The 22,771-nt window shown below is 35.8% G+C and overlaps 1 long non-coding RNA gene across 3 annotated transcripts in view; it reads left to right on the forward strand.

The window, feature by feature from the left end:
* The window catches only part of LOC114077853, a 26,954-nt gene extending 10,230 nt beyond the window's left edge, over positions 1–16,724 (forward strand). For 2 of the 3 annotated variants that reach the window (XR_003579128.1, XR_003579130.1), the window contains exon 4: positions 12,231–12,427. This is a non-coding gene — a long non-coding RNA (uncharacterized LOC114077853). Of the gene's footprint in view, positions 1–12,230; positions 12,428–16,508 lie in introns of those variants that run through there. The other variant, XR_003579129.1, reaches the window with a different exon arrangement.
* Positions 16,725–22,771: the final 6,047 nt, after the last annotated feature.

The raw sequence follows: 22,771 nt of genomic DNA on the forward strand, positions 1-22,771 counted from the left end.
ATATATATATATTCTTAAAAGGGATGCCTCATATCAACCATCTAAACGGAGTAAAATCAACATAGGCAAAGTCGTTACAGCAATGTAGAAATGCCACATAGGGCTTACAACAATATCTTAAAATAAAATGAATGAAATGATTTTCATTAGACTATATCAAAGAACCGTAGCGAGAATAATAACAAGGCATCATCCTCGGACTTGAGGACATACCCACATCGGGAGAATGATTCGAAGTCTTCCTTCAAAGTGGTCAGGAACCTTCAATCACCAGAACCTAAAATGTTGGGGGGAAAGGGAGAAATGGGGTAACCACATCACTTGTACAAAGTATGGAATCATACTAAAAACGTACATTTCATTAAAGCATGCTGATTTACATTAAAAACACCATATGCACATTCAAGAACCAATACCAATCAATAATCACATATTCCTTAAGTCAAGACCATGTACATCACAATACCAACAATAAAAAGTCTAGTCAAGTCAACATGCATATCCACATCACATGATCAAGACAACTCTCTCATCAAGTTATATTATCAACAAGCATGCATAATAGTTCAACATCATAACCTAAGCAAGACCATCACTTATGATCCCCCATTAAGTCCACTGGTGCAATGACTAAAAAGGGCCTCATGACCTCACTCAATCAAGTAAACCAAATAACAACTATAATCAATGCCAACTTCACATACTATATCATTAATAGTAAACATCATCATACTTTAGCTATAGAGATCAGCCACAAGTTCATAAGTGAAACCAATATTACATAGTGTCATTAACATGTGAGATCAACATATACATATCATTTATATTTATAATCACATAAAAAGATCCTTATAAGACTTCACTCAGTGATAACTAGTACAATGTATAGGTAGAGTCACATACCCCTACCTAGACTAATCCAAACCCCTCAGGTCATCCTACTTAGAGTTCACTTTTTTAAATTATTTTACGTTTTGGGAACATCATGCCTTAACTGACATAGAACACATGAGCTAATGTGGAATTCGGTGTCATGAAAACGTACACCGAAAGAACGCGGACTACTTGCCAAGGTAGTACCAAAACATGAACATAGCATCTATGTGGATCGACTAGCTAGTATTCCTATGGGGGCAACATAGTTAAAGAACTAGGAGATGTAGTTGGGACCCTATTTATTCTACATGAATTATAGTCTCCAATCTCATGAGTACATTAGTGATCCTACGTTCCCTATGTGGGAATGAACACTCCTCACTTCTAGTTCACTCGGTGCTAAGCTAGAGTCCCTTTTGAAATTTCTTTCATTAATAATCATAAACTAGGTTATGTTATAGGGGTCTACCCCTTATATAGTCATAGTCATAGCTCAATAGGAATTGCATGAGTATGTCCTTTGAGGTTAGCACATTTACATAATCACATTATGATAAAGTACTTAGGCAAGTCATCACCATCCTTATATATTTACATCTTAGCCAACAACTTACAAGTCATAGATCAAGACATTTCAATTCAACATCATACCAATCCTAATAAATATCATCATAATGTATACTTCAATATAACTTCATCACGAAACACAAGTAATCATAATTAACGTAAAGGTTTGAGATCACAAGACTTAACCCGATCTTCTTCACAATCCATCATACAAGGTTTTACCATCAACTATCCAATTCAACCCAATAATGGGTTTAACATTATCATACAATAGTAATTAACATAATAATAACGTCAATTGAATCACTAAAGTCAATTGAATCACTACACATCAATTCATCAATAGTTCATAACCTAGGGTTAGGAACTTTGGTCAATTTCATGATCTAATCTACAAACGAGGTTAAATAATCGAGAACTAGAATAATTGAATCATAATACATCATAATATAAGCATAATTATCAAAAGAAACAACAAACAATACACTCTAGAAGGTCAAATTCGAAATAGAAGAAAACCCAATTAAAATTTATATTTTTGAAATCAATGTGGATGAACCATTTTGGGGAAAGGAATCCCAAAGGTTACAAGATCCCATACCTTGTTAATTGATGAAGATTGTGTAGGAAACTTGACTTCTTTCTGCCCTAGAACCCACCTTGACCTTGGTCTTCTATAGAGTTTATTTGGTAGAGTGAAGGAAGAGGAATTGGGTTTTGGGAATTATGAGAGTTGGGTTTGTTTACTAGATTTAGGTCTTTAAATAAGTCATTAAAAAACTTAAATATACCTCCTTTAATCCCTAACTAAATAAATAACCACCTAATAATTAATTGGTCTAACTTAAACTTGGCAGACAACAGGGACCTTAACCTACGAGACCCCGACCTACGGGTCGTAGGTCAGTCGACGGACCTTCGAACCAACCATCTTGCAGGTCCATCATTATGGTCAAACACTTGCCAAATTACATGTTCACAAAATTGTATAAGTGTCCATCAACGGTATCAATTGGACCACGCCTCATCGCCTGCCATCCGTCGATGGCTACTGTCTCAAGATAGCTTTTAGCCAAAGAGCAATGGTCCTCCTCAAGGTTCCTTTTGTTGGTCTTTAGGGAGTCATACCTAGACGTTTTCACCCTAAACCAACTCTAATACGTGTTATACACCTTACTATAAACTTTCATTGAATTCTGACTCCTAAAACTTGTCAAATAGGCTAAGGCACACTAACACCTCTTGAACTAGTTTACGGACGTTTCTTGACACTTTAATTCTAAAACTTCCTAAATGGCATATATACCTTATATTTGACCTTATAATAGTGTTAGAACTCTTAGACTCTCATGTTAGGCTCCATATTAGGCTTTATACTTTTGGAGTATAACATTATCCCCCTTTAGGAACATTCGTCCCCGAATGACACTAAAATACTTTGGATGGAAGAAATAGACTTAAGACTAGAAGCCGAACCAACAACAACATATTAAAACATGAGTTGCAACTCAAATTATCGTAACCACATGACATTTTACACAATGAAACTCAAACATCATTTTCAACTCATAAGAGCTCAACATTCACTACATGTGTACTCACTTATGCCAAAGCTTTCATCAACACATATCATCACGCTCAATACAACTCATGGAGTCACAACATACCAAAATACACCAAATAAGTTCAAATCAAGTAAAAGAGCTTTTTTATAAAAAAAATTCACTTCTATAGGAATAGTTCACTGTAAATTACTGTAACAAAACATGTATTTCAATTTATTACCGAAAATCAAGTCAACATCAAATAAACTCATTATTTTTACTATAAATAGGAACAAATAACATTAGTTATCAAATAGATGAGGGTAAGGGGACTTCATGTCGGCCTCATTCTACCATGTTGCACCCTCAACTATTTGGTTCTTCCACAACACCTTTACGGAAGACACCTCCTTGTTCCTTAACCTCTTACTTGTCTATCAAGGATTTCAACCAGAATCTTCTCATAAGAGAGGTTCTCTTGCACACCTAGACCTGCAATAGGAAGGATGGACTCGGGATCACCGATACACTTCTCAAGCATGGAGACATGAAATACTGAATGAATGGAAGTCAATTCACTAGGTAACCTCAACTCATATGCAACCTTGCCAACCTTTTGCAAGACTATATAAGGACCCACAAAACAAGGACTCAACTTCCCTTTCTTGACAAATATCACCACCCCTTTCATAGGTGAAATTTTAAGATACACCTTATCCCCTTCCTTAAATTCTAAGTCTCTTCTCCTATGGTCGGCATAAGACTTTTGCCGGCTATAGGTTGTTTTCAAGTGATTCCTTATTATATGAAGTTCTCCAAAGTCTTATAAATCAATTTAGGACCCAAAAGTGAAGACTCGCCTAATTCAAACCATCCAATTGGATACATACATCTCACACCATACAAGGCCTCGAATTGAGCCATACATATAGATGAATGCTAACTATTGTTTTAGGAAATCTCAACCAAAAGCAAGTGTCTATCCCAATTTCCCTTGAAGTCAATTATACAAGATCTAAGCATATCCTCAAGAATTTGAATAGTACGCTCCGCTTGACCATCTATTCGGGGATGAAAAGCGGTGCTTAGCTTCACCTTGGTACCCAACCCTTTTTGGAACGACCTCCAAAACCTAGATGTTATTTCTGCACCCCTATCTGATATGATGGATAAAGGAATACCATGGCGACACACAATCTCATCTATGGAGATCCTTGCATAATCCTCCGCGAGTAAGTGGACTTTACATGAATAAAATAAGTGGATCTGGTCAACCTATCCACAATATGGATTCATGTTGTTTTGGTGTCCGAGGAAAACCTACCATGAAATCCATATTAATTTCTTCTCACTTCATTTGGGTACATGGATTTCTTGAAGTAAACCACCCAGCTTTTGATGCTCGGTTTTCACTAGTTGGCAATTAGGACATTTTGCAACAAATTCCTCTATGTCCCTCTTTAAGTCTTCCAACCAAAACACTTCTCTATGGTTATGATACATCTTTGTAGACTCCAGATGAATGGAATAACACAAACCATGAGATTCCTCAAGAATCTGGTTTCTCAAGTCATCAACATTGGGCACACATAACTTTTCTTGATACCTCAAGGCACCATATCTCCCTCCTAAGGATAATGACTCATTAAGCTTACCAAGAACCGACTCCTTCAACTTCATCAATATTTTATCAAGGTGTTTCTTAGACTTTACCTCAACCACCAAAGAATATTTGGCGTTATAATGGACCATAAAACTAACATTTGTAGAATTTTCCAATCTAACATCGAAACGAGCCAACATATGAACACCTTTCACTGGGTCTTTCTTGTCTTCATCTACATGAGACATACTACCCATGGTAATACGACTTAGAGCATTTGCAACCACATTGTTCTTGTCGGGGTGCTAGAGAACACTCATGTCGTAATATTTTAATAATTCCAACCACCTTCTTTGTTGGAGATTAAACTCTTTTTAAGTAAACACATATTAAACACTCTTGTGGTCAGTATGCACATCAACATCGACACCATACAAATAATGCCTCCATATTTTCAAGGAAAATACCACGGCCGCTAACTCAAAATCATGAGTTGGATAATTCTTCTCATGCACCTTATGTTGTCTAGAAGCATACTCTACTACTTTCACATGTTTCATAAGGACACATCCTAATCCCAATCGGGATGCATCACAATACACAACGAAGCCCTTATTACCCTACGGTAAAGTCAACACCAGAGCGGAGGTAACCCTTTCTTTAAAAATTTGGAAGCTTCTTTCGCATGACTATGACCACTAAAATTTCATGCTCTTTTGGTTCAAAGTAGTCAAAGAATATACAATAGACGCAAAATCATCCACAAGCCTCCTATAATATCCCGCTAGATCTAAAAACCTTCTAATTTTTGTTTGATTCAATGGTCTAGGGCAATTCTTGACTATCTCGGTTTTTCTTGGATCTATATCAACTCCCTCACTAGATACAATATGACCAAGAAATGCCACCGAACTCAACCAAAACTCTCATTTGCTATACTTGGCAAATAGTTGATTTTCCTTAAGCACTTGTAACACCACCCTTAAATGGTCCATGTGTTCATCCTTATTTTTCGAATATACCAAGACGTCGTCAATGAATACAATGACAAATAAATCTAGGTAACTTTAAAACACCCTATTTATGAGGTCCATAAACACTGCCGGGGCATTAGTGAGACCAAAGGACATAACTAGAAACTTATAGTGACCGTATCTAATCCAAAATGCCGTTTTGGTATATACTCACCTCTAACGCTAAGTTGGTAATACCCCAATCTAAAGTCAATCTTAGAAAAGTAGCTTGCTCCTTGGAGTTAATCAAACAAGGCCTCAATCTGAGGGAGAGGATACTTGTTCTTAATAGTGAATTTATTGAGTTGGCGATAATCAATGCATATTCTATGGGACCCATCCTTTTTCCACAAACAATACAGCAGCACCCCATAGAGAAATTCTAGGCCTAATGAAACCTTTGTCTAACAAATCTTTCAGTTGAGCCTTCAACTCTTTCAATTCGGCCGGAGCCATCCAATAAGGAGTAATTGAAATGCGGTTGGTATCTGGTAGCAAGTCAATACAAAAATCAATTTCCCGTTTGATATGGATTCTCGGAAGAACTCTGGAAATTCTCTCACTATGGAGACTAACTCATTGGGATGATTTTCTGTGTCTAAATCTTTGACTCTTACAATATTATAGACACCCTTTGGAGATCATTTTATAATCACTAAGACAAGAGATAATACAGCCTCTAGGTTTAGAATTTCCCCCCTTCCACTCTAACATGGGTTCATTTGGAAAATTGAACTTGACAATTCTTGTTCCACAATCAATGAAAGTAATACAATCAAGCAACCAATCTATCCCCAAAATGACATCAAAATCGACCATATCAAGTTCTACTAATTCAACATGAGTAACTCTATTATGCAACATTATAGGATAATTTCTATATACCCTTTTTTCAACCACCGTCTCACCTACCGGTAGTTACCATAAGAGGTTCGTTTAGAATATCAGGAAAAATATCAAACATCATAGCTATAAAGGGAGTAACAAAAGATAATGTAGCACCCGTATCAAGTAGCATACACATCAATAGAGAAGACTTGCAACATACCGATCACTATATCAGAAGAACTCTCTTGTTCACCCCTAGAGAGAAGTGCATAAAAGTGATTCTTCTTTGGAGCATCCACATTAGAGCCACTAGCTTGAGCTTGCCCACTACATTTGTCTTGCCCCTTAAAATTAGGGAAATCTCTAACCTTGTGGTAAATCTTGACACACCTAAAGCAATTGTCCGTCCCAACAAGGCAATCACCATAATGCTTCTTGCCACACGTTCCACAAATTGGATTCTTGGTAGGTAAGCTAGTACTTTTTCCCTTTTGAGACTTAAGGTTAGACACCCTATCATAACGAGACCTAGGAAATTTGGAAGGAACTTTGTTAGAAAACCTCTTCTTGAATCTAGACTTGTCTTGAATTTCCAACCTCCCATTTGAAGCACCACCATCATAAGACTTGACCCTCTTGGACTCTCTATTCTTTCTCCTTAATCTAGTTTCTTCCACTTGTTCATCATGAACCATGAAACTATATATAATCATGTTATCATGAAGCATAGACGAAAAACATTCTTCCACCAAGTCATCCGACGCCCCTACAAGAAAACGACTAATCTCATCCCTTAGGTTCTAAAAAAAGGATGGAGCATACTTGGACAACTTAGTAAATTTCAAAGAGTAGTCAAGTACCCTATTATCCCTTCGTTGCACGTACCAAGTTTTGGCAACATCTTTGAGTTTATATGCCGCCAACTGGGCCTTCTCAATTGAATTCACACCCATAGCATAGAGAATCTTATAGACCTCATCGAGGAAATCTTGAGGGTCCTCATCTGAACTCGACCCATAGAACATAGGTGGACTCATTCTAGTAAAGTATCTTAAATAAGAGGCCACACTGTTAACATATTGAGGCACTCGATGTCCAACCTCCCTTTTCACTTGTGCCTTCATGGATTGGACTTGAGAAGTGATGACATTAGCTTGAGAGGTCATGTCTTGGGACAAACTGAGAAAATCCACCCTTATATCTCCATTGGTCATTAGTGGAGGAACAACCGGAACTTGATCACCCATAGCAACTTCTTTAACTGGAGGCAGTTGGTTGTCTTATGGAGGAACTTGATTTTCATGATCTCCAACAATAGCCATTTCTTCCTCGGCTCTTCTAGCAGCTTCTCTTCGAGTATTCATACCTATAACCATGATTCAAGGTTTAGGTGAAAGAACATAATAAGACTCTAAATGCAAGACGTAAGAATATAAGAAGATGAGAGTTTCTAAGCATCACATAGTCTCTCATTTAAAAGTGTGGCACACTTCACAATTATGAATAAGAATCTACATAGACGAGGCTTAATGATACATCGTTCCTATGATATTCAACCTCATGCTCTGATACCAAGTTTTTCACATCCGTGGAGGACCCCTAGACGTAATCGACATCATCGTCCTCGGAGAGGACTAAGACTAGCCTCATAGAATTCATCATTACATTTATAGGTTAAAAAGTGCGGAAAATTTAAAACATTTCATGTACACTACTTCATGGGATTTACTTAGACTTCTCGCATACACAAAATACATTCATAGCGAGTAACATAGACTTCTTGTATAAGAAGATTACATAGTCTTCTACTTTATGGCACATATATATATACAAGATACATAACATAGTCTAAAAAGGGATATCTCATATTTACCATCCAAAAGGAGGCAAATAAACATGAGAAAAGCCCTTACACCAATGTAGAAATGCAACTTAGGGCTTACAACAATATCTTGAAATAACTTGAATAAAATTATTCTCTTTAGACTATATCAAAGAACCATCGCGAGAGTAATAACAAGGCATCATCCTCGGACTTGAGGACATACCCACACTTGGAGAATGATTCCATGCCTTCCTTCAAAGTGATAATGAACTTTCAACGACCGGAACATAAGATGTTGGGAAAAAGGGACAAAAGAGGTTAGCACATCACTTGTACTAAGTATGGAATCATGCTAAAAAGGGACATTTCACTAAAGCATGTTCATTTACATTGAAAACACCTTATTCACATTCTAGAACCAATACCAATCAATAAGCACATATTACTTAAGTCAAGACCATGTATATCAGAAGACCAAAAATACCAAGTCTAGTCAAGTCAACTTGAATATCCACATAATTTGAGCACATACTCAAGACAACTCTATCATCAAATTATAATATCAACAAGCATGGATAATTGTTCATAACATCATAACCTAAGGATGAAAATCACTCATGAACCCCTATTAAGTCCATTAGTGCAATGACTAAGAAAAGCCCCATAACCTCACCAATCAAGTAAACCCAATAAGAACTATAAGTAATGCCCACTTCACATAATGTATCATTAAGAGTAAACATCATCATACTTTAACAATAGATACTAACCATATGTTCATAAGTGAAACCAATATCAGATAGTGTCATGTAAGATCAACATATACATATAATTTACATTTATAACTACATAAGCACATAAGAACATCCTTATAAGACTTCCCTCAAGGATAATTAGTGCAATGTATAAGTAGAGTTTCATACCCCTACATAGATTAAGAAAACCCCTTAGGTCATCTTAGTGAGAGTTCACTTTGTTTCTTTATTTTATATTTTGGGAACATCTTGCCTTAACCGACATAGACCACATGAGTTAATACAGAATCCGGTATCATGGAACCCTACATTGAAAGAAGGCGGACTACTTTCCAAGGTAGTACTAAAACATGAACATAGCATCTATGTGGATCCACTAGCTAGTATACCTATGGGGGGCACCATAGTTCAAGAACTAGGAAATGTAGTTGGGACCCTCTTTATGCTACATGCATTATAGTCTCCAATCTCATGAGTGCATTAGTGATCCTACCTTCCCTTTGTGGGAAGGGACACTCCTCACTTCTGGTTCACTCTATGGTTAGCTAGAGTCCCTTTTGAAATGTCTTCCATTAATAATCATAACTTAGTTTCGGTCATAGGGTTCTACCCCTTACATAGTAATTATAACTTAGTTTCGGTCATAAGGGTCTACCTGTTATATGTATATATTGGTCTTTCATTAATAATCATAACATAGTTTCGGTCATAGGAGTCTACCCCTTATATAGTAATAGTCAAAGCTCAATAGGAATTGCATGAGTATGTCATTTCAATAAAATTCACACATGTGAGTTTAGCACATTTACATAATCACATTATTTTAAAACACATAGGAAAGTCATCACCATCCTTTTATCATTACATCTTAGCCAACAACTCACAAGTTATAGATCAATAAATTTTAATTCAAAATCATACCAATCCTAATCAATCTCATTATAAGGTATTCTTCCATATGAATTCATCACTAAACACAAGTAATTATAATTAGAGTAAAGGTTTGAGATAACAGGAATTACCCCAATCTCCTTCACAAGCCATCATCCAAGATCATACCATCAACCATCCAATTAAACCCAATAATGGGTGTAACATAATCACACAATATCAGTTAACACAATAATGAAGTCAATTGAATCACTACACAACAATTCATCACTAGTTCATAAACTAGGGTTAGGGACATGGGTCAATTTCATGACCTAATCTACAAACGAGGTTAAATCATCAAGAATTAGAATAATTAAATAATAATACATAACAATCTAAGAATAATAATCAAAATAAACCATAAAAAATACACTCTAGAAGATCAAATTCGTAATAGAAGAAAACCCACTTGAAACTCATCTTTTTGAAATCAATTTTGAGGAACTCTTTGGGGAAAGGAATCCAACAGTTGAATGGATAACATACATTGTTAATTGATGAAGATTGATGGAGGAAACTTACCTTCTTTATTCCCTAGAAAATACCTTGACCTTGGTCTTCTATGGAGTTTCTTTGGAAGAGAGAAATTAGAGAGAAGGAAGAGGAATTGGGTTTTGGGAATTATGAAAGTTGGGTAGTTTAATTAAGTTTCGTCTTTAGATAATTCATTAAATAACATAATTATACCTCCTTAACCCCTAAATAATTAACTAACCACCTAATTATTAATTGGTCTAACTTACACTTGGAAGCGAACAGGGACCCTGACCTACGAGAGCTCAATCTACGGGTCGTAGGTCAGTTGACAGACTTGGGACCAACCTTCCTACAAGTCCATAATTTCATCAAATACTTTACAAATGACCTCTTCACAAAATTTTCTAAGTGTCCATCGATGGTTTAAATCAATGCCCCGTAGATTGGACCACACCTCGTAGCCTGCAATCTGTTGATGGCTACTGCCTCAAGAGAGCTTTTAGCCAAAAGGCAGGAATTCTACTCAAGGACCCTTTGGTTGGTCCTTGGGGAGTTTTATCCAAACGTTTCGATCCTAAACAAACTCTAATACGTTTTAGGCACCTTACTATCAAATTTGATTGAATTCTGACTCCTAAAACATTGTCAAATAGGCTAAGGCACACTAGCACCTCTTGAACTAGTTTCCAGACGTCATGGACGTTTCTTGACACTTTGATTCTAAAACTTCCTAAATGACTTATATACCTTATATTTGACCTTAAACAGTGTTACAACTGTTATACTCTCATGTTAAGCTCTAGATTAGGCTTTTGACTTTTGGAGTATTACATAAATGATGCTTCTTTCTTGAGTTGAATGATAGACTTAGATGTAGCTTGGCTGGAACGGCATGAAACTATCTCTAAGAAAGTCATAAGAGCTATCCAAATGAACCTTGATCGGGAGCCTGTGTGGACCCCTTCTTGGATATGGTATTATGAATTGGTAAAACTTAGTGATTGTACCTTCACTAATACACTTATCTAAATGACCTTAATCTATGAGAACCAAGGCAAAGAACCGAGTGGATATTTTTAAGGGCGTATCTCTAATTGGGTATGATACTACAGTTAAAAGAAACCTTTTGATATCCCCTGAACCATGTGCCAACATGAGATGTGTCCTAATTATACCCTTGGCAAGTAGAACACCTTCCACGGTGTGGGGTTTTGATGACACCGAATTCCATACCTAACTAATGTAGTGTATGTCGGTTAATGCCTATTCTCATCATGTAGAATTATACTTTAGCTATTAAATAAGTTCTACAATGTGTAGATACTGGAATGGGACAATATCTATACATGGCAAGAGTAGTATTTGAAGATGCTAGAGTGAGTTCCCTAGGTCTTCCAAGACCATTATGTAAAATCCCCTATTTGTTTAGTTGTCTCGTAAATGGATTAAATGAATAATGTTCACTTATAAAAGGTTTATTGAATTATAAAGGTTCTTACCTAGGATTTCTTTAGGAACATTTAGGTGTGTATTGAAGAGGTTGTATGTTCAGTCTCACCATGTCTTACCTAGCTGGGTCTAAGGATAACCTTAGGTAGAGGGTCTAGATTTATAAATGGGTTACTTAATGATTGTGATCGTAACTTATATGTGAATATTCTCTTGAACATATTTCTTATACTAGTCTTATTAGCATGAAAATTATATTTCAACTAAAGTGTCCCTTTTGCATGGTTTTCTTGCATGTTCACCATACTTAGTGCATTAATTGTGCTAATTCCATACATTTCTTTATGTCTACAAGTGTAGGTGGTGGAAACTGAGTATTCCTACAGTTGAAGCTTGGTATGTCCTCATATGTTTGAGGACATGGACTATGTTTCTAGTTTTCTTTCATTAAACACTTTGTATTAGACATACATTTATTTGAATGTAAGGTTGTGACTCTATAATAACGAAATGTGTCTAAGATGGTGTATCATACGACTTAGCTTTTCTTATGTCTTATAAAAGAGTTCTCCTTATCTATTTTATTTTTGAAAAGTTCTAGATTCCTATCTATTTTTTATACTCATATAAAGAATGAATGCTAAGAGACTTGTATAAGATCTCTGAGAGGTCGAGTACGCCGTGTGGCAATTTGGTGGTGATCCCGGGTTATGACAATATACTTCAAGACATGAAGACCTTGAATTCATATTCACATAACTAGAAAATAAGAACCCCCACCTTGTGGATCAAAATCAATTCACAATTCTAATTTGTCAAGAGATAGATTGCAATTTCCCTTCAAGGCCTTAGGTCTCAACTCACCAACACACCAATGCATAAATACATAAATACAACAATAATTAATCACGATTGGTCACAGATGATGTTACAATTCAATAATCTATACCAATTTAGGCATTATTCATCAACATTCCTTCATATGATTAATAAACCCACATCATAAGGCACAATTTATGAAATTTAGAGAAGTCACGGGTTCATCCAGTTTTTCATCATAAATCATCAATAAAATAGTAATTAAATCATTCATTTCCATTATAAACCTTAAAAAATCATTTGATGGAAGAACACATGAGATTGAGTAAAACTTAGTGTTTCTTTTGAATTTGAACACATTGGTATTGACTTTAGGGATGGAAGTTTTCCCTAGATGAAGGATAATCATACCTTATGCTTGACAAATTCATAAAAAACACTTGATAAATTGATGAATTTGACCTTGGAACCTTGAATTCTTCAACTCTAATGGAGTTTTCTTGAGAGAGTTTTGGAGAAGAGAGGTTTCTAACTTTGAAGTTTTGAATATAATGAAACCAAAAATAACTTTTAACACTTTTAGTACTCTTAAAATATCTTAATATACCTAAAAGAATAGTACACCCACTTTAAAATACTTGGGGTGAATTAACCAATTCACCCCTAGCTTAGTCGACACCACACCAGATTTGCAGGTCCATTCCACGAGTCCCTATCCACGTGTAACAACGCTAAAAATGAACTAGGTTGAAAAAGACATTCACTTGTGTTTTAAGGGATTTAACTATATTATTTAATGTGTAAATAATTTTATAGGTCAGTCTAATTAAGTTTGATGTCAAACGTGAAGGAACGACCAAGACGTTCAAGGACTAGTCACCCATGTGCTTGTGTGTTCTCTAGTGTACCTTTGGAGGTTTCATGAGTTGTTTGGTGTCTAAAATTATTGGAGGGAAGCCTAAGACCTAGATGAGAATGTTTAGGGGTTTAACATCTAGTTGTGAATCCACCAAGGACCCACAAGGGGCCCTAGAGGAGGACCCATCTCTAAACCAAGACGCTGTTAGGCAGTGTCAAACGACGGCCACAAGGGAAGACTAGTAAACCTTAGGCGTCGATTGGTACTGAAGGGCCTGAATATTGGTAGTATCCATCCAAAATAACGTACCACAATAACGGGGCGTAACTCCATCTACGGCAAGTAGATGGTGAGGCATCATTTGGCCTAAAATTCTTGTTGCAACTCGGCCAAGCTTTGGATGATATGGTAAATTCTCCCCAAGTCTTTTAAAATGAATGTATGGTTGTTTTATGTTTAATTGGGTATTTTCATAGTATTAAATTGATTAAACCCTCTCTTCTACCCTAACACCTAAACCAAAAACCCCATCCCTCCTAAGTTCTCTCCAAGGTCAAAATGGAGCTAGGATGGTGGATTCTAAATAATCTTTTCTTCAATTCCCTTTGGAGTTATTCTAATAAGGTATGGGAGTTATTTATCTAAGGCTTTATATCACCTTAGATCAAATTTCAAAGTGATTTTAAAAAATCACAAAGTTTATGAAAAAGTCCAATTTCTACTCTAAGACATGGGTTCTTGCATGAAACATTTTAAAACTATTAGATATGATATAATTGATGTTTTCCAATGAAAATATCCATGAACCCTTGATCTTATCAAATCTCTAAATTTGGTTATAAATTTTGTTTATTGCTTATGATATAATGATGATAGAATTGAGTTTATATTATGTTGTAATGTTGTTTTCCATTGTTAATAACGCTATTATATTGTGGATTAATGGGGATGTTAAGGAATGGTGGTCCTGGATATTGGAAGAAAGTAAGTCAATATAATTCCCTTAGTTAATGTAAAATTGACATAGAATTTCGAATGATTGGTCTGGTCCACAAACGGTGGCGGCGCTTATGTGTTGTATATGATTATGATCATGGACTTGTTGGCATTATTATGTTAATTATAGTAGTATCATCTTAGGGTTCATCTAAAGGTATATTGTGAAGTTGGTTATGTGAAGTAATATGACCATATGCAAGGTTTTATGGCTTAGATGAATGTATAAAGTGAAGGATGATGTGACGTATATACGATATTGTTTGAGTAATATAATGTTATAATTCTTCTCTAATTGATATTATATGATAATTAAGGACTAAGAAGTGTCCTTATATAATTATGTTGCATCTTGTGTTGGTAGACTTAGTTATCCCTACTTGGTACTTGAATGATATTGGATATATTATATGATAAATGTTTTGTCTTGATTGGTAGACTTAGGTCCCTCTTCTTGATATATGAAAGTTATGTGAATATATTATCTCTTGACTTGGTAGGCTTAGGCATCCTTGTCATGTACGTATAAGAATGAATGAATGAATAAAAGTCTAGGATCAGTAGACCTAAGGTGGTGCCCTTCTATGAAAGACTTATATAGGACCTTGAATATGAAAGAAGGTTAAGAATGAGAAAACCTTGAATATGAAAAAAAGGTTAAGAATGAGAAAACCTTGAATATGAATAGAAGGTTAAGAATGTAAAGCCTTGAATATGTAAAGAAGGTTAATAATGTGAAACCCTGAATATGAAAAGATTGTTAATTAGAAGACTTAAAGTGAAAGGCCATAATGGTGTCCTTCTTGAATGGAATGATGGATTTAGGAGTAGGTTGGTTGGAAAGGCATGAAACCATCTCTAAGAAAGTTATAAGAGATATCCTAATAGTCCTTGGTTTGAAACCCTAGTGGACCCATCCTTGGAAGAAAAAGTATTATGAGTAGGCAGGACATAGAAATGGTAATTTCTCTAATAAACCTTGGGAATGATTTAATCTATGAGAACAAAGTCAAAGCACCGAGTGGATATGCTTGTGGCAGTAGCTTTACTTAAGTATGAGACTAGAGTACAAAGAAGCCCTTGATATCCTTGAACCATGTACCAACATTGGATGAGTCCTTGTTCTATATTTGGAAAGTAGAACACCTTCCACGGTCTAGGGTCTTATGACACCGGAATCCATACCTAGCTAGTATGGTCTTTGTCGGTTGATGCCTATTCCCATTATATGGTATGTACACACTAGTTATTGGATTGGTTCTACAACACGTATATAGTGGAATGAGACACTATCTACATATTGCACGAGTACGTTTTGAAGATGCTAGGTGAGTTCCCTAGGTCCTTCAAGACCATTATGTGAATTCCTCTAATCGATTACTTGTCTCTTAAATGGATTTAATCAATAAGTTGACTTAGTAAAAGCATGTTAAATAGAAAGGTTCTTTTATAGGGTATCTTTGAGGATTGCCTTGGTGTGCTTTAAGAGCGTATGGGTGGTCGCTTCATCTCTTACCTAGGTGAGTCTTAAAGTAAACATAGGTAGAGACTCTAAATGATGAAAAGTCTTACTTTATTAATATGGAAGTAAGTATTATGTGATGAAAAATAGATATCTTACTTTAGGTAGTATTAATGATCATCTAGGTGTGTGTGCAGGGGTTGTATGGATGGTCATTTCATATCTTACTTAGGTGGGTCTTAGGATAAACTTTGGTAGGGGATCTAAATTCATAAATGGATTCTAAGTGATTATGTTTATATCTTGTGGATTATATAGGTATCGTATAATATTTGATTGTTGACTTGTTTTATGTCTCTTAAACTCTTATAATGAAGGTTTTTATCAAAATGTCATGAAAGCATGTTTCTATACTAAAGGTTCCTTTTTCATGGTTTTTGCATGGCTTCCATACTTAGTTCATTAAATGTGATAACCCCTTGTTTTCCTTTTTTGACTAAAGTGTAGGGATTGGAAGTCTGTTTATGTCATGGATAATGGATAGGTTTCTAAGGGTTGAAGATGAAGCTTTGGTGAGTCCTCATAGATTTGAGAACAAGACACACATGTTCATTTTATGTATTTTAGTCTTTATTTCATGTCTTGTATGGGCTTATTACCAAATGATGTATTCTAAAGTACAGATGGTTTAATGAGACATTGTAAAGGTAGAATTTTTTTAAAAGTCTTCCTCTTGCTAGTTAATGAAAGTGTTCTTCGTGTGTGAAGAAAGATTTATATTCTTACTTATTTTGAGTATAGTATATAATTATTGATGTGTGGGTCTTGTATGGTACCTCCGAGAGGTCGATTATGCCTTGTAACTTCTAGGGGATGCTCCCTGGTCGTTGCCTTATGGACCATGGATGGGTTGACGGAACAGTGTTGTCCGTTTGTGGTTTGGATTAGAGACCCTCATTTGGGGTTCTTGACCTACGGAGGCCATCATGGGGTGTGGAAGGACCTACTGGCATGAACCCGACCCGCAATTCACCCCCGTTGAGGTAATCTCATGGTTTCCTTGGGGTCTAGACTTAGGGTCCATCTCAAGGACCCTTAGGGTGGTTCGTGACGGGTCATACCTTGACGTCTAACCCTTTGACACCTCAGCCATGACTGGAACTACATACGACAACATCAAACAACCTCAAACTTCACTTCAAACTCAAACACGCACATGTTAGGCTCTAGTTTCACTAGTTCATTTTTAGGGATGTTACAATCGTAAATATACTCTAGATGACAGGCAAGTGCTCAATAAATTAAGAGCCGAATGGAAACATAGAACATGAAAACTAGGCAAACATGGAACAAATGACATAACAAGGCCGAACTAGATATGATAAAACAAGAAAAAGATCCACCAGTGTCTGTTAGGTTAACTATAAATACAAAAGAACATAATGCCACCACATACGAAGAGTAAATATAAAGAGAAAGGGAGGACTTTTAGTAGGGACGGGGCTGATGGGCAAAAGAATACAAGATAAAATTAAGACATCTATTGGCTTAAGTATGGGCCTCTAGCAGCTTCTTAGTGAGAGACTTAACCTCCTCATCCAATTTAGCATTCACCTCTAACACCTTAGCATTCCTTTCTTCTAGCTCATCCAATTCACCCTCCACATCAGCACCTGGACCTGGTCCTTGAGATTTTTCTTTTGAAGTAGAGACCTAAGTTTAGTGATCTCCAACTCTTTTGCTGCCAAAATATTGGTGAGATCTTCCATTTATAATTTTAGTAGTTCTTGTTGTTAGAGATGAGTTGCGACTTGAGACTTGGAATCAACCTTTCCTTCTATACATTCAAACTCAATAAGAGTAGACATAGATTAGGCCTTCTTTATTGTCTCTACAACCATTTTTCCAAGAGGCACATTAAAATGATTGAAGACCCTATTAAATAGATACAAATAAGCTATTTCTTAACTCCATCCTTGACTATCACAATCTTGTGCATTTTGGCATCCCCCGAGACTACACTGTGGACGTGGCCAACACCCGATGACCATTGTTGGCCTTGAGAAAACCTTTCCCTATCTTACTTAACTCAGTGGAAGATTTGACTCAATAATAAACAAGAGATCATCCTTACAAGAATAACTTTAAAATAAAGATCTCAACCAAAATGGCACTTAAATCTTATAATAAAAATATCTATAATAAATAGAGACTTAACAACTAAACTGTCTGACAGTCTATCTCTCTATGAAGCATCTATAATACTAAGATTAATGTTGGTACAAACCCCACAACATTCTATAAATTAAAAGACTGTAAAATACAAGAGTCCTCCGGAATGCAAGGAGGCTAACCACTAACTCTGAGTTCTCAAACTGGATCAATGAGGCACTGGATGCTGATCCTGGTTAGTGCGCCTGCATCATCAGACGATGCAGGCCAACTGGCATTAGTACATTGTGTTTACGAGTATGTGAGTTGGAATGCTAAGCAACAAATTAAGCTCAAAAAGAATAAGAATATAGACTTACTTTGGCTCTACTCAACTCATGAAATATTGAACTTAGTATAAAGCAATAGTTACACACGCAATATATAGGGCTTGTAAAACAATGCAAACAACTCAATTCGTTAAAAAATGCAATAACAAACTCAACTTTACCTATATATGAAAGTTATATAGTTTCTGTGGGAGATTCTCTAACCCACAACCACCATTATGAGTATAAGTGGTGATACAGTGTCTCGCCAACGCTACTAGAATTGTACTATACTTTGTCATCACATTAAACTCCTCACCTTAGTGGATCCACTAGCTTAAATTACGTGATCATCTAAAAAGTAGACCCATTAATAACCATGATGGCTACACGGTTTATATGGAGACTTGATTTAATATGAACTTTAATCCCCCACATTGGTTCTCAATACTTCCTTTCTTTGAGTTGAGATATTTTTCTCAACACTCTCATTTTAAAAAGCTCTCTTGGGATCAATGTTTACTTTTTCTTTTTCACAACTCTTTCAGAAATCTTGGTTTCCTTTTTAACTTAAATGTTAAAACATTTATAGACTTTTAAGGAGTAGTTAGTCCCCTTATAACTTTTGAGAAATGAACTCAACTCTCTACTCTTTGCTTAACTTGAAAACTTGAGTCTTAATCAACTCTTAGGGAGTACTTAATTTCCTTATATTTCTTTGAAAAAAAGACTTCACCTTTTTACTCTTTACTTTAACTTGAAACTGGAGCCTTAAAACGAAGTTGAAACGTTTAATAAAGACTCTTAAAAATCCTTAAGAACTTTTCTTTGACTTACTTCTTAACTTTAGACTTCACTCTTAACTTCTTAGACTTTAATCTTAACTTTCCTTGAATTGGATTATGGATACAAGGTAATGATTTGTGTTCTTTCATGATTTTTAGGTGTTTAGAGATCATTTGAAGTAATTAGAATCATTGGGAGGTGTTAATAAACCTAAAAAGGACATAAAAGGGCTAAACTACGAAAATTGGACGAAAAACACCGATCTAAGCGCGTTCGAGGCGCGCCGCCGAAGTCTCAATTGATTGAGGCCAGATTTTGGCACACTAGTAGCGCACTGCGTCAGGCCACAGTGCTAGAGGCATGTTACTAGCGCACTATAGGCGCGACGCGCCTGGCCTCCCCAAGTGAATCTAACCGATTTTTCAACTCATTTTTCAATCTATAAACCTTTAAACCTCCCAGTTCTTTCTCTAAATACTGGACTATTGGTACCCTCAATATTTACTGAATTAAACTCAAAAACAACCCGGAGAAACAAGAATCAACCCACAATAAGCAACCAACTATTCAATAAACAAGAATTCAATATTTTTCTTCATGGACTTCAACCTTTAACATCAAATCAACTCATAGATTTGTTGAATTGAGTTTGAACTAACTAAACACTAAAGATCTCACATACCTTAATAGGGATCACCCTCGATGAATTCCACCTGCAAATCCTTGGTGTTCTTGGTGAAATCTTGATCTTTCTCGCTTCTCCTATTCCTCTTCTCTTTGCTCCCAAATTCTAAGCGTGAAATAATTTTCCAAAACTGACTTAAGGCATATTTTTATCCCAATTAAACCTTCAAAATGAATTAGGAAATAATTGGGTTAAAAGACTAGTTTTCCCTTATTTAAATCCGGAGTTAGACTTTCCTCACTTCAATAGCTCAACTTCCAATTGGCATATCTTCCTCATCCGACATCGAAAATGCACAAACTCGAAGGCGTTGGAGATATATCTCCAAGGGATTTCCAACCATATCAAGAAGTACCTCAAAATCATCCTGAGCTAGAAGTTATGTCCATTTGAAAATTACCAAAACTCACTTCTTAAACTTAGTAAAATTTCCACATTTCTCTTTTTTTTTTTTTCAAAAGTGATTATTTTTAGTTTCTTAGCTTATTTTTATTTATATTGAGTTACGATACATGTGCTCCAGCATCACCCTTGGAAGATTTATAGCGTTAATATTTTCCATGTTCTTCCATAAGCAATAGGGCTATTGATGAGTCAATGGTTCTCTTTTTAGTATGAGGCAGTACTACTTTATTGACAAATTAAAAGTACAATTGGTGCTCCCCCTTTAAGATACTTCTTTGGAACCCAAAGAACTTAAGACCCTACATTTTGTTTTAATTCTTGACATACATTTCTGATTGTGCTCATCCTCCTACCGACCTGATCCCTAGGCATGGAACTTCTAGAATAATGCTTAGAATATCTTCACTCAAGTCAATAGATAATTCTCAGAATGTCTTCACTTCAAGGAAATAAATAATTCTCACAATGTCTTCATTCAAGTGAATATCTACCTCGTGCACTCTTGTGTCAATACTCCATCCTCAAGTACTTCAATTTTATAACTAAATTCTTGAACATTGGGCTCATGAAGGTAGGAGATGATCACTCAGACAAGTGTTCCCATTCATGAAGAGACATGCAGTCAAATAGGAGTGTCATACCTTATTTGTCCAAATCATCATGATCAAATACTCTTACATTTAGTACCTTTTGAGATTTGAGGATATTGACCCTTTCCTCCCCGGTTAATACCATTTTATTATTTTTCCTTTTAACCGGTGCACCTGGTCCCTTATCCTGCTACAATCCTAGTTCAGTTTATTGATGTTGAGATTCCTTCTTCCTTTGTTTTTTTTTCTTTGATTGTGTTTCGTTTTTGAGACTTTCCCATCCACTACTTTTATCAACTTAGTAACAACTCTTGTGCGTCCTCATATTCAGTGGTACTCTAGATATATCAATCAGGTTTTCAGGAAGAAAATTCTTATATTAAGATCCAGTAGTCTTCCTCCTTCATACGTTGTGACTATTCCTTTCCGTGTTAGCAGTTATAGTGTCACTTAACAATTTCTTTTTATAGTCACATGTCTCATAATTTTCACCATTTTGATAGGATAAGAATCAAGCATTTTTTCCTTCCCTTTTGTTAACTCCTTTTTGGTTTTAATCACTCAGATACCTTTGCACTTTGTCAACTAGGAAATTTTCTATTGCTATGGATTCTTTAAGGGAATTTTCTCCTCTTTGTCTCATTCTATTCAAGGTTAGAAGGACAATATCCTATTCTTCATCCATGTTTTTCTGAACAAAGTCAATAGGTAACCTTATATCTAGAGTTTGATCAAACAGGGTCCCACACTTATTTACCATTGGTTTTGGAGATTTGCATCCAACCTCAAGGAACGGAGGCTGAATTACTTCACTTATGTTGTTTAAACTCTGGAAAACCCATTCATTATGAATAGACAAAAATGTTTGACTCCGTTCCTCTCTCAAGTGACAGATCTCCTTCAAACAAACTCTATGACATTATGGAGAATATGGGGCCTAAGAAGTGACATATGGATCGAGTGGTTTCATTTTTGGAAGGTTTGACCACGGACTGTTCCTCTGAACAAGTAAAAGCATTCTGATATTTTCTAGGGAAGGGAGAGAGAACCAGAATGGGAGAACAAAGAAGTGTTTAATCCTGAGAAGAATGAGTTGTGTTGATTCCAACTTCAGCAGACACAAGAAATTCACTAGCAGGAGTTGCTAACTCACCAGTTTCCCTGAATCCACATATGAGAGTGAGGGGAGAGATTTTTTTTAGAAGATATATAGGGGAAAATTGAGAGAAACTAGGATCTTCGACTATTGGGAGATATTGTATTTTTTGGACAGGATGACTTCGACATTCTTAAGAACTTTTAAGAAGGAGGGAGAGAATTTGAGAAGATGAAGGCAGGTGAGAGTAAGTTTTTGGGAGAAATAGGTAATTAGAGACTTTTAAAGTCTTTTGTCGGGTCCATGAACAACGGTGACCTTTGTTATTAGAAACAAAACGATGTCACATTTAAACACACAAAAGGAGGGGGGAGGACACATGTCAAGTGACCATTTACAACAATAACTCAACCATAACAAGGATACACTAACCTCTAAGTAAGGACTTGGTCCCATTCTTCAATTTAACTTCACTTGCCTTGATCGATATGGATTATTCTTTCATTTATCCATAATTCCATGAGTGTATACCTATGAAAAGGTATTTAGGTGAATTGATACACATTACAAAACAAAAAATTAGATACCTTCTCCCTATTCATGCTAATGAGTAGGTCAAATACATTTATGTTGAAAGGTTAGTTTAGTTTGATGATTCCCACCTCAAAATATTGTTGGTAAAATGATCCATAATTAGAGCCTTAGTAAATATGTCAGCTATAT

This window comes from Solanum pennellii, chromosome 7, assembly GCF_001406875.1.
Source record: "Solanum pennellii chromosome 7, SPENNV200".
Classification (NCBI taxonomy): Eukaryota; Viridiplantae; Streptophyta; class Magnoliopsida; order Solanales; family Solanaceae; genus Solanum; species Solanum pennellii.